The sequence below is a fragment of the Salmo trutta genome, chromosome 37 (genome assembly GCF_901001165.1).
Source record: "Salmo trutta chromosome 37, fSalTru1.1, whole genome shotgun sequence".
Classification (NCBI taxonomy): Eukaryota; Metazoa; Chordata; class Actinopteri; order Salmoniformes; family Salmonidae; genus Salmo; species Salmo trutta.
In genome coordinates, this window is record NC_042993.1 from 25,933,776 (window position 1) to 25,948,156 (window position 14,381).

The 14,381-nt window shown below is 44.1% G+C and overlaps 1 protein-coding gene across 2 annotated transcripts in view; it reads left to right on the forward strand.

The window, feature by feature from the left end:
- Positions 1-14,381, forward strand: part of LOC115177102 (igLON family member 5) — a 142,213-nt gene that overhangs the window by 30,632 nt on the left and 97,200 nt on the right. The gene's annotated exons all lie outside the window — the stretch shown is intronic.

Sequence of the window (14,381 nt, forward strand, 5' to 3'; positions counted from 1 at the left end):
TCCATTGATCTCTGAAGTATTTTTACTGTAAAGAGTACAGTATGTCTGCGTTGACAAAAGACTACAAGTACAGTACATCTGTACTTCATGAACTTAAAGCACATTATGAAATGCACGCCTTTCCTACACATGCCTATACTACGCACTTCTCACTAGTTGGTATTCAGACTTACCTTATGCAGGTGCATAATGAGCTTTGCAGGTGTGGTTCCCTTGTGAGTGCTGAATACATTTAATTCAACCGCTGAAAACCCTCCACTTGCTGGCCAACAGATTTTCTTGTGGAGTTTTCATTCAATAGGGTTTTCAGTACGTTTATCCGTTTAAATACGGTGTACCTTTAATTAGAATTTTGCCTAATGACTCATTATAATACATTGAGAGAACGGGTTCTGAATATAGGGATCAATGAAAAAAAGCCATCTAAATATATGCATATTTGTCTCCATGAAAAAAATACTGTGATCCTGTATATTATTTAGGCACATTTTAGGGTTTGGAAAGTACAGCTGAAGTCGGAAGTTTACATACACTTAGGTTGGAGTCATTAAAACTCCTTTTTCAACCACTCCACAAATTTCTTGCTAACAAACTATAGTTTTGGCAAGTAGGTTAGGACATCTACTTTGTGCATGACACAAGTAATTGTTCCAACTATTGTTTACAGACAGATTATTTCACTGATAATTCACTGTATCACAATTCCAGTGGGTCAGAAGTTTACATACACTAAGTTGACTGTGCCTTCAAACAGCTTGGAAATTCCAGAAAATGATGTCATGGCTTTAGAAGCTTCTGATAGGCTAATTGACATAATTTGAGTCAATTGGAGGTGTACCTGTGGATGTATTTCAAGGCCTACCTTCAAACTCAGTGCCTCTTTGCTTGACATCATGGGAAAATCAAAAGAAATCAGCCAAGACCTCAGAAAAAAATTGTAGACCTCCACAAGTCTGGTTCATCATTGGGACCACGCAGCCATCATGGGACCACGCAGCCATCATACCGCTCAGGAAGGAGACGCGTTCTGTCTCCTAGAGATGAACGTACTTTGGTGCGAAAAGTGCAAATCAATCCCAGAACAACAGCAAAGGATCTTGTGAACATGCTGGAGAAAACAGGTACAAAATAATCTATATCCACAGCAAAACGAGTCCTATATCGACATAACCTGAAAGGCCACTCAGCAAGGAAGAAGCCACTGCTCCAAAACCTCCATAAAAAGCCAGATTACGGTTTGCAACAGCACTTGGGGACAAATATCATACTTTTTGGAGAAATGTCCTCTGGTCTGATGAAACAAAAATAGAACTGTTTGGCCATAATGACCATCGTTATGTTTGGAGGATAAAGGGGGAGGCTTGCAAGCCGAAGAACACCGTCCCAACCATGAAGCACGGGGGTGGCAGTATCATGTTGTGGGGGTGCTTTGCTGCAGGAGGGACTGGTGCACTTCACAAAATAAATGACATCATGAGGAGGAAAAGTATGTGGATATATTGAAGCAACATCTCAAGACATCAGTCAGGAAGTTAAATCTTGGTCGCAAATGGGTCTTCCAAATGAACAATGACCCCAAGCATACTTCCAAAGTTGTGGCAAAATGGCTTAAGGACAACAAAGTCAAGGTATTGGAGTGGCCATCACAAAGCCCTGACCTCAATTCCATAGAAAATGTTGTGGGCAGAACTGAAAAAGCATGTGCGAGCAAGGAGGCCTACAAATCTGACTCAGTTACACCAGCTCTGTCAGGAGGAAGGGGCCAAAATTCACCCAACTTATTGTGGGAAGCTTGTGGAAGGATACCCGAAACGTTTGACCCAAGTTAAACAATTTGAAGGCAATGCTACCAAATACTAATTGAGTGTATGTAAACTTCTGACCCACTGTGAATGTGATGAAAGAAATTAAAGCTGAAATAAATCATTCTCTCTGCTATTTTTCTGACATTTCACATTCTTAAAATAAAGTGGTGATCCTAACTGACCTAAAACAGGTAATTTTTACTAGGATTAAATGTCAGCAATTGTGAAAAACACAGTTTGTATGTATTTGGCTAAGGTGTATGTAAACCTCTGACTTCAACTGTATTTATGAATCATTAAAAAAACAGGTTTGGGGAGCTCTTACGAACAAAGAATATTGATGAATCAAAAACAGTGGCTTGATTCATCCTGAAAGTTGTCATATTCAAGTTCAATCGATGAAATATTGTAAGGTGGAAACAAAGTGTACAATAGGGGTTGAGCAATAGTCCTACGAATCTACTAATCCTCACTAATCATGGAGCCGTGATGACAACGGCCCAGTCGTTGTGAACCGTGCGCCAGGCTTCAAGTTTAACCTGCTACAGTACATGTGGTCTGAGTTCCATAATGATTCACGTAGGTTACATGTCCCAAATGATTACACAATGTTAGCCTAATATGATCCACTAACGCAAGCAACCCTCAGGAACAACTACACAGAGGTGACAGAGGATAGAAAGGGAAAGGGAAGGGAATGGAATGATTCAAAATGTGGGCTACAAAAGTGACAGTTCTAAACGTATGTGGGTATTACTGACGGTGGCTCCCGATAGTGGCTAATGTTTAACATGATACAAATTGTTAAATAAAACGGAGAAAATCATGGCGCATACAACTCGGCTGGTTCAGCCCTACAGAAGCCTATGGCCTGGGTCTCTAAATTTCATCCACACAAATTATGAGGGCATACAACAACAATTCGGAATAACGGCACAGCTATTTGTAGCCTACTTCACTGGAAAACGGGCTGCAATACATGACCAGTTTCACATTAGTCTCCAGGGATCATAAGGATTCGAGCTCCACCCAGAACGAATAGCGGGTGAATAGCATGTTTTTCATGTGCTTAAGTTCAAGGTCAGAATAGAGAGAAAAGTGCATAAAAAGGGAATTACATACCATTTACGTGCGCTTAACTTGGGTCAGAATCCCCCCCCCCCCCCCCCCCCCCCCAGGTCAATAGCCGATGTGGAATCGCTAGCTAGTTAGCGGTGCGTTAGTATCATCCATCGTGCAATGACTTTTGTGGAGCGATAAGAAATGCTTTGTGAGTGTTGGTTTGCAAAAGGTCCCTGGTTCGCACCCAGTGAGGGACGTAGACAGGCCATACTCTGTTAGATGTTCTACTTCAACTATCGATATATGTTTTTCATTACAAAGGGAAGGCACAATGGGAAGCTATTTGCACACTCAATTTATGTCCATTCCTACGACTTGATGCATAAATAATTCCCACTTTAGAGTATCCATAACTGCCATTTGGGGGGAATGTTATTTCTATTCAACCCAGAAGGACTCATTTTCAGATATCTACCTATGACAGGTAATCGTCTTATGGCCAGGTCTTATCGACATTCATTCCATTAACCAAAGAATTGCTGGCACGAGTTATCGTAAGCTTCAGTGTTCGCAGAGTACTGACAGAAGTCACACTGGGGCTACCCACGGATCAAGATCAGGAACCTTGGCAGTGCAGGATCCCAAAAGACATCATTAGCATTATCTCAACCCCAGTCTGCTGCAGGGAAAACCACCCACTGTCCCCATCTTCAATAATTCCCACTCAAGAATCCCTTACAAAAGGGCAACTAGGCCTATAGACTGGTGATCATTGGAGGACAAAATAAGTCGGGTGGAGAATCAGAGAATGAGTGCTGATCAGCCCCCCCGTCTTATTTATTGTGATCTGAAAGGAAAAACTGATCCAAGATCAGCAACCCTACTCTGAGACTTGTTGTCAACCTGGGTCCAAAAGCATGGAAATGTAGAGATAAGTGATCTAAGGAGTAGTTTGTTTTGGAGAACCACCGGTACTTATATATGCAGCAGAGTTTTTTAGCGTTCGGTTTCCTTTATCTGGCTCATCTCCACCGACAGGGCCTGTCGTGGTCCCCCGCTGTGGATTTGGCTGGTCTGGCCGGCAGCCATGAGCGTACGTGGCCGTTACGGCTGTCTTTGATCATCATCTGGCAGTGGAGAGTCTCACACTTAACAGCACCTGGTTGCCTCACGCCCCCACACACACCTACAGTTTAGCGCTCTGCAGTGACTCATCCTTCCAAACTCCTCTAGCGATGCCTCCACTCCAAATGTTCACTCAGCAAACAAGGGAGCCATCTTTTTGTAGTAGTTCCAGTGGGAAAGTCATTTCCGTCCATTTGATTATCATAGTAATAATGCAGTAGATATATAAAGGTGGAGCTATAGCAGGAATCTCCAGTGTAAGATAGACCTAGTTAGAAATGTAGTGACCTAGGTTACTAGTCCCCACCAATGCCCCAGTCCAAAATACTGCATAACACACTTATCTCATTTCCATAAAGCAGAGTTAAAGAAATTGTCTATCTGGAATGATAATATGGGAAATCTATTTAGTTTGCTGCTTTGAGAGAGAACAAATAATAGGATGTAGTATATGAGATAATGAAACTTGCAGTGAGGCTGACTGGGCACAATAACATAAGGTATGAGAGTCCAGGAGCGGGTTCTGCTTTCCCCAGTCAGTGTAATTTCTATACGTTTTGTTTACCACTCAGTGATTATTTCCAGCACATCAAGGGCCAAGACCAACCGGCTCGGCTTTCTTTCTTAATGAATGGATTTATTTTGTTAGGTCACACTCCATTCCCAGGCAACCATTATATAGGCCACACATAAATGCAGCCATAATAGTTTATATGCTCATTAAACATGTCGTCTATACATTGGCGTTGGTGTTGGTTGTTAACACATGCAGTGGTTGTACTGTATCCAGGTTTTCTGCACCAAAAGCACTTCTATTACTTTCCCTTTCCAATTTGTTATTGGTAAACACAGCAAAATTTCATGAGTCAACAGCTTTCATTGTAAGGTAATTTGCATGAATTGCTTTTTGAACCGATATCCTCCCTCTTACAGTATGTTTAAGTCTGCACCATCTGGCCCTTGGTTCATGCTGTATCAAACTGTATATCAAGCTCTATCAAACTCCTCGTCTTCATTCTCCCACCGAGAACTGATGAATGTATCAATTTCCATCTCAATGCAGCGGCTGCAATATTACTATAGAGCAGGCGCCTGAAATTTAGAGCAAATTATATGATATACCATGGCACATTCCAGCTGCTGCGCTCCGAGTAAATCTCCAGAACAATTTGGTGGATGGACCGGCATCTGTTTTCATCGCACTTCTCTGACACTTGTCTTTTAGGGGTAAAACGTTATGAGTGTTTGTTTTCCTGATGCGAGCGCAGAACTTCACAGGCCGTAAAATAGGCCTACAATGCAACGCTAGCTAACAAAACATAGCTAACATAGCTGATTTTCATCACGTCCTCGAAATGGGCGTCTGCCAACCCCGAGAGCGATAATAAGATGTAGAACGTGCCGGTGAATTGTTTCTCTCCCCTCGTTTCCATTATCATAATCTTCAAAGCTGCTTGTCTTGTTCATTTTGCTCATGACCCTGGCAAGTAGGTCATTGAGGTCCCTGAAATAACTGCAAATAAGAGTGTCATCATTAAGGATCCCAAGCGTGTAGGAGTGATAGGACTGCAGAGGCTTCAGATATAAAAGGACAGAGAGCGGCCTTGGTAATGATCTCAACCAAATTCATGCTGTGCATTCTAATATCTAACTAAACGCTTGCTGGTCTCGTTTGGCTAGGGATGGGATGGACAACCTGCATAATCGGACTATGTTTTAATGTTACGGACACATGTAGGGCAAATGTTAATGCGTGTTATATCAATTTATATTTCTGGTTTATATGTTATTTGTGAGAACATTTGTGTTTACGTATATTTAGTGGTATTAAAACGTACACCAAGGCATATATGAAAAGTAGAAACAATGTTTACAGATGTTATGCCAACATTAGTGGTATACATGAATGTTTACACATGCTATACAAGCGATTTTATTAGCGAGGAGGCTCTGGCGCTGCGCTGTAGATACAGTATCTTTGCCAAGCCTCAGGCTTCAATGGGCGGGCTGCGTTGTTGCACGCGCCGAAGCTCACAGAGCCTCAAGGTGAACTAAGAGCAGCCAAATGTGGCCTAGATACTGTACTGAATCCTCCCTGTTCCCTGCACCTAGATTTCCTTTTTTAACCATTTTTTACATAAGCAAATTTTATACTCTCCCAAATGCCTATCAACTTCCCTTAGCAACTGGGGTAGGAGATGAAACACTCTGAAATGCTAAAGAGCAAAACATGTTTAGTATAACATATAGCTGGGTTGGATGAAAAATACCCTGGGTGAAAAAGTACCCATGTGTCTTGTGTGTCCTGTAGGGTCCTTGCCTGTTCCGTTTGCAAGATTCATTGTATGACTTTTTGGGATCAAGGGACACAGTGGGAGAAATAACACTGTTGGCTCTATTTTTTGTTGTTTGTCATATGGCAGAGAGTGTACATTTATATTTAGCACTGCAGAAAGCAAATAACAGTAGAAATAAAAAGCGCAGTATCAATTCAGGTGTGGTGCCGCATGGGCTCGGATATAAATGACCAGAAAAAAGAATGGAAAGTGGTCTACAGCATGTAGTGGTCTACAGCATGTAGTGGTCTACAGCATTTTCCAGTTTATATAAGTGTAATTTAACTCAATATTCACACAGAGACTAAAGTAACAAGCATGAAATCATCCCCACCTGGCAGTGGCGTGTGTCTAAGCGTCTGTCAGCTCTGTGCGGCGTTAGTGAGGGTTAACACCGCCGTCGCCAAGGCTGAGGCTCCATTTCATCTGGACGCCATGGCTACATGCTGTTCCACCGCCGCCCGGGCCGTCCGTCGCTCCTCTCATCCAGACTTATTGTTTTATTCCGTCATGTATTCGCTTCACGGACGGCCTAAACTAATGTGATTTAAGCCACTTACATTTTTCATAGAACACATTAGCGGTTTAGTCGTGCCTGAGCGGACCAGGTTAAGGACTTTCTTCAAGGGCACTGCCACCACACTGCCACGCTCGCCCGTCATAGGACCCTCTCAGTCCCTCTTTGTGGGGTGGTTCGTTTTGCACTGACACACTGGCACCCCTTGATAGGTGTCTCAAAACCCATTTACTGGTGTGGATGGCCTGGTTCCACTTCAAAAAGGGTATTTGTCTCTTCAGTGCATGACTTTGATACTGTAGTAGACAGTATGTCATGTTCTATTCATGGTAGAGCCCTGCAAAGGCTGAGCTATGGTGTGAGAATAGTTATAGTCCCATACAGTATGGTGAATTACATCATGTCAAATCCAACTTAGATCACCTTTGAATTCAGTGCGGAACACAGGCCGTCAAGGTAGTGTATAAATGTTCATGTATTTCCACCATGTAAATGAAGTAGGACTTTAACATATGCATAACAACATGTCAAATCCAAGGGTACAGTAGTGTGCGAAAAATATATTTACATGCACATTGCAAAATACACAATTGTAGAGGATAGACACTTCCAAGTGTCAAACAAGTCCACTTACCAGTAAGAGGAAGTATGTGTCGGCATTGACTGTGCTGTCCATGGTGCTGCATTCTGGTACTGCAGTGTGTGTGTGTGTGTGCGTATGTTAGCAGCATAGCACAGCCCTGACAACAAGCAGCATGCTAAGACAGCCCACTCATTCAACACACTGAGTTGTTGTCTTCACTGGAGAAAGCCGAGCCTAACTCTCACTTCATATTCAGAATTACATCTTATTTTACCTTAAAGCCATATCTGACTGAGGCAAACCAAACTGACATTCGTTCATCAAGGGCATATATCGATATTCTCCATGTGGAATTGAACTAGCATATACTGTATGTTAGTTAAAAGACCTTTGCTCAAAGCCATGCTAGAGTTGCAGCTACAACACTTTGTCGTGCATATGCCATGAGTTTACTGGCCTTGCTCTCCTTCCTCTCTCCTTCCTTTTTCTCCCTCCTCCTCTTGGTCCATCACCCCATCACGGTGTCAGAGATGGAGGAGAGTGTTCTGGCTATAGAAACTCACATCGATCCACTCCCCGTAGTCCACACCCAAGCCTGCTGACTCCGGGCAGAAAAGAGAAGAAGAACCCTCAGCTCTTTTTCTCTCTGCCCCATGTCGTCTACCCTGTTTCCCCCTCTTCTTCCCGTTGCTTTCAGAGTTTCAATTCTCCCCTTCCCTTTCCTTATCCCGTATCAGACATGACTGCTCCCCTATCCACCTTGCTGTTCAGCATTTTTGCACAATCCAATTTTTCCAATTTCCCTTCCCATCTCTCTCGTTCTCGTCTCTGTCTCATCCATCTCATCCCTTATTTCCTGCATCTGCTCCCTCCTCTTCCCTCTGTGTGTCCTTCCACTCTTCCACCCTTCCACTCTCCCCTTCTCTGCTGAGGCCCCCACCGCACACACACCTCCCTCCCTGGCTCTTCCCCCTGCCGTCTTGCAGCCCATGGAGAGGGCTCAGTCTCAGAGGATTAGAGGCAGTTGATCAGGCTCTCTGCAGCTCTGGTTCCAGGTTTGGGGCTGGTAGCAAGAGGATTTACACCAGGAACTTAATAAGACACCATGTTGGGATCCTCAAATGAGCCTGATGTCTGCATCTTACTCACATGGAGCCCCTGAACTCCTGTGCCCATGCCGCCAAAGCATCCCAGAGTAAGAATACAGTTTTGCCCATTAGTGTCACGTTGGTATGAAGAGATTCGGGAGACAGGCTCAGGAATGTGTAATAGGGTTTTTTATTAAGCCCAAATTACGGCGTGCCGTGTAAAGGCACGGGGATGAAGACCAAACAAACACTATACAAAACACAGGGTAGAAATCCAAAACAAAACAGCGAGGAGTACCTCGAATAAATAACACACGCGTACAATGATCAACACACTGGACGAGACCCGTAATCATCTGCGCAATCCACAAGGGCACGAAAGCCCAAAACACACAGCACAGGTACTCACACGCACCAACGGACATAGTAACAATATTCAACCTCCTAATGAAACCAAAGGGCACATATAAACAAATACAAATACAATCAGTGGGAATAGGGGCCAGGTGTGCGCAATGAAAGTTCCGGAGGGATCTGTGACAATTAGCTCATAATTAGATGGCTGGGGGGGGGGACCTAATCCTAGATCAGCACTATGAGATGAGAATATGGGCCCTCATTCTACATCCAGAGCAGACCACAATCACTACATCTCAGACCAGAGGAGAAACTATGTATGCATGGCATAGATCCTGACGTGTATTACATATTTCCCCATCAATACGAATTAATCATCAAACACACATTCTATTGGACTTGAAGGGCAAATTCAACCGCGACATTACCCTCTGCTGATTGCAGCTATTGCCTGGTGTTTAACCATTCATATACAAGGATGTGATTTAATATACACTGCATATTCAGCTTTCCATATGCAGAGTGGGGAATGTTGTATGTTCAGGTTTTCCATCATGCGCCGTCTAATTTATAGAGAGCGTTTTCATCAAAGCACGTGTGCGAGTCGGCTCCTAGATCAATGAGCACGATGTCTGGTGATGTACATTGATATCAGAGGACAAGGGAATCTGTAACAATCCCCTAGTATGCATGTGTTTACATTTATGTGCGCGAGCGCCCGCACTACTCCATTACATTTCACTGCAATTCAACGAGTTCAACGTCAACTCCGATGTCATTAAAATAAATGAATCACCATATTGCCATGGCTTCTTACTCAGAGAAGGGACTACCTATTGGAAAAACTTGTGTGTGTGTGTGTGTACGTGCACTGTGGACCTCCTATTTTATTTTCATTTCCCTTTATCGACCTCTACTGCTGAAGAACACACAATGAGAAATAGAGCTTTTACGGAGTCACAAATCCCTGTTTATTTACATAAACAAGGGTCTGTGTTCCTCATTAAGGCTCTAAACGAGCTCTTAATGAGTTAATTGGCCTGTTACGGCGATTGCTCCCAGGGCAGACAGAATGGTTTGGCTGTCATTCATCGGAGGTCTACAAACAGAGATAGGAAGTCTACAAACAGAGATAGGAAGTCTACAAACAGAGAGAGGAAGTCTACAAACGGAGAGAGGAAGTCTACAAACGGAGAGAGGAAGTCTACAAACAGAGATAGGAAGTCTACAAACAGAGAGAGGAAGTCTACAAACAGAGAGAGGAAGTCTACAAACAGAGATAGGAAGTCTACAAACAGAGATAGGAAGTCTACAAACAGAGATAGGGCAGATTCAATTATGCTGAGCCGCAGGGCACTGGTCTATAACCCGTGATGTGAACAGTCAAACGTGGTGACGGTGGAGCATCCTTCTCAAACCGGACAGTAATCTGCATCGCTCGGTTATGTTGTCAACAAGGCAGCGTGGTGCATCGTTCTGAAACATGCAACATCTCGTTTCTATAAAACATATGTTTTAATTTTCAAACTAGTATTCATTGGGAAGGCAGTTGAAGCGTTTTTATGTGAAAACCCAGAATCCTACTCATTAATCCACGTGCTTAATTGCAGCACTTTTGTTTTGAGCCGACTTCACCGTGGGCTTTGAACGGGGCACCTGGCTCACGCCCGGGAGGCAGTCTGGTTCCAAAACAAATGCAATCAACTTTCACCGGGTTCAAAATCCTCCCACCAGGGGTAACCCGGGCCAGATAAACCAACCCCCTCATAGAGAGAGAGCATGGTGGTGTCTGAACCTATCAGAGGGATGGCAACAAAGCAGGGCTCTGCATCTGAACCAATCAGAGGTAGGGAAAAGAAGGGAGGCTTGTGTCTGAACCAATCAGACAGAGGGAAAAGGAGTCGGCGGACACAGAGAGCGGACACCATAGATATAGAATCAGGGTACATTGGCTTGTATGGGGAAAGCTGTTCTAGTCATTCTATTTCTATGGCAGCCACTCAAAGTGATGAAATAAATGTTGGCAGATCCGTGGCTCATCGTCAGCACGCCATCCTAGTGTTGGACTGAAGCAATCTTTCAGTCTGCCCTCAATTTCACACTGGAACACCGGGTGAGAGATGACCTTTAATTAGCACCATGGCTTTAATTAATCAGTTATGAGGGGAACCGTAATGAGAACCAACCAACAGACAATCCAATCGTGTTCATTATGCATCAAAAGGGAAGAAAAACTGATAAGAGGGACTACCTGGAGTTGTCCAATAAGAAATGCATATTTCTGTTTTCTATTGCAAAATGTGACGGTTTGCCCTAATGAATACAACCCAGCTCATCATAACAACCAGGAGTGGGAGGTACTGTCGATTCTATTACCGCTAAAGGTAGAAGAGGAACAGAACGCTTTTTTCTCCCGTGCCGTATTTTTATATTCCCCCTCCCATCCTTCAACCTTCTCTTGCAGTCTATGTAGCGAAGTGCTGCGAGGAATTCTGATTGAAGAAGAGGGATGGGGATTGATAGAAACTCAGAGCTCTGACTTGGAGAGGCTTGAGAGAGGTGTGCGCGTGGGGAAGTTTATTGGAACCCGTGCAGGGTGTCTCAGGTTCGCGCCAAGCGTTTATTTGGTTATGATGATTTAGGAAGTTGCCTCGTTAGTGGAGAGGATCAACCGCTTGGCTCAACCTCACTCAGTCCCAACAGGACACAGCGGGAGGTATCTTCTCCAGACCTCTTTTTTTACAAACTAAGAATAAAACTGAAGTGTTATGTTCTAGTTTTCTCTCACCTTCAGATGCTCTAGTCACACTGTTGACGGAGTGAGAGTAAGATATTGTGCAGTGATGGACTGGCCTGTAGACTGCAGTATTCCGCTGAGGTACTGAGGGAAAAAACATCAGCCAGGATGAGCCTGATAATTACCTGCCAGGGGGTGTTGTGTCCTAACGCTCTGTTTTTAGTGTGTGTGTGTGTGTGTGTGTGTGTGTGTGTGTGTGTGTGTGTGTGTGTGTGTGTGTGTGTGTGTGCCAGTGTGCATTCCTGGGCGTTGCGGGGGCGTTAATGGTGTGTTCTCATTGGCAGTAGACCCTGGCAGATCTCCCTCTCAAGGCTAAAATGTTTACACTTGACTAAAAGCAGTCCGCCCACACACGCCTGGCGTTCTCATAAGTGGCTGGCTCTGTTATACAAGCTGCATTCAGATAATACTAGCGCCTCCCTGGGATCGCTTATTGGCACAAACAGAACGCACAGATCTGTTTTACAGGGAAAGTTTTGCAAATGGTGTTACAAAGCGCACAAATTATCTACGAAACCAATTGTTTTCCCATTCAGCGAAGTTGCATTGTGTTTTGTTTAATTGACTGTGAACCTATTGCTATGTACACGGCTCTGTTCAGCAGACAAGCCAAACGAGTCTACTGGGGAAGTTAAAAGTAACAACAAATTAGCGAATTCACAGGCATGTCAGGGTTTTGGGGTGAGGATGATTGGGGAATGATGGACCTAATAGTAGAAACACAAGCCGATCTAACACTAGTGCTTCCTTGTTATTACACCCAGGTGCACTGTGGGTAATGATTTATTATCTTCTCCTCCATATTCTGCTTCCCCATATCAACAGTCTGTCTGTATCTATTTGAAAGCCCCCAAACAGCTAATTAGAAGAAATGTATGCTCAAACACAGTCTGCATCCTGTTGGATCCTATCACATTATTCGGTTATGCAATTGCATAAATAAATGCAAGAAGAGTGCAATGCAATGTACTTGACAGTTTTATATATAGTGCCATGCTTTTGAGGGAAATTAGTTCTACCGCATGAGAGTGCTGAGGGGGTGAGAGAGAAAGAATGAGGGAAAGTAGAACATACCTCATGAGTCACTGCAGATTTCTTCCCCTTTTTTTTATTTGCCTGTTTCCCCAGTCAGTGACTGTCCCTAGTCCCAAATGGCCCCCTATTCCCTATATAGTGCAGTACTTTTGACCAGGACCCATATGGCTCTGGTCAAAAGTAAAGCACAATACAAGGAATAGGGGGACATTTGGGACTCAGCCCAGAGTCTCTCCTCTTCCCGTAAGGGGTCGGAAAGGGACCAGTGATGTGGAGTGTTGCTAGAGTCACAGATCACTGGGTTTAATTGTCCCTGATGGTTGGCACCGAGGGCCACTCTGTGAGGCTCGGCTTGGCCAGACTCAGTTTGGCTTGGTCAGTGTGTGTGTTTGTGTGTGTGTGTGTGTGTGGGGGGGGGGGGTCTGTGTGTGAGAGAGTATGTTGTGTGTGTGGAGACTGTGCGTATGAGAGAGAGAGCAAGACAGAGAGAGTGAAAGAGAGAGAGAGAGAGAGAGAGAGAGAGAGAGAGAGAGAGAGAGAGAGAAAGACAGAGAGAGAGAGAGAGAGAGAGAGGGAGAGAGAGAGAGAGAGAATGGAGAGGGGGGTTGAGAGAGATGGTGACATAAAGAGCAGTCTTTCCCACACGCTTCCCCCATCTTCTCTCATCCCATCAAATGAACTTCACATTGCCACTCTCATCGCATCAAAACACATCTTAAATTATGCAAAGTTAAACTTTATTGGTCTGCTGACTTAAAGGAAAATCTTGTCACATTTGAAGTTAAGTTGACCCTAACCCTGCAAGTTGATTTGTGAAGTGCAATCACGCTCTAGCACTCGCTCCGCAGCTGTCACTCATGTAGACAGTTTTTTCATATCCTCATACTGAGCGGCGGTCCAGCATGCATTTTTATGTCTCCATCAAATGTAAATGAGTCGCACTGACACCCCTGAACGACTGTGGAAAGTTTAACAAAAGCCCAGAAACCCTGCGGGAGAGGCTCTAACCAGAGCTTGCCCACTTTAGACAGCAGGGGCCAAAACCTCGGCCTCTGTTGCATGCTTTTGGGAAGCTGTAAGTGGGCCAAGCTATCCAGATAATTAGCAAATGAAGTGGTTGCATAATGGAAGTCAGAGAGCTCGGTGGTTGTCGTCCCCCTCAGTAGCGACCTGATACTGACAGACATGCATTTAATAACAGTAATTAAGCATGTCTTCTTCATTCACTGTGACAGGGTTCATTCCCTCATAGCAAGTGTTGTTGTTGATTGTATGTTGAGCCCGTATCGTTGCTGAGCAGTGAGCACCATTCACACGGCTATAGAGTTGCATATCAATTTGTCACTGTAATACAGCTGGATACCTTTTTATTTAGGCCAATCATAGCCAGTGTTTTTGCTCTGAGCAATTCACCACCTGGCATCTCAGTCTAATATCTGTTGTTCCTCCATCAGCTTGCCTCGCATCGTGCCAGAGATTCATTGGAACATCTACCAAGCCCAAATGAGCACCATGGGACAGCGGGAAAGGGCGAGTAAACTATAAGAAAATTGACTTTCAAAGATTTCCCAGTTGATTCCATGTGCTGATATGGAACCTGGAATCGCTGGGCTTGTGTGGAATTGGATCAGTCACTTCGAATTGGTAGCTGCAGTTCTCCAGGGAGCAACAAGCGA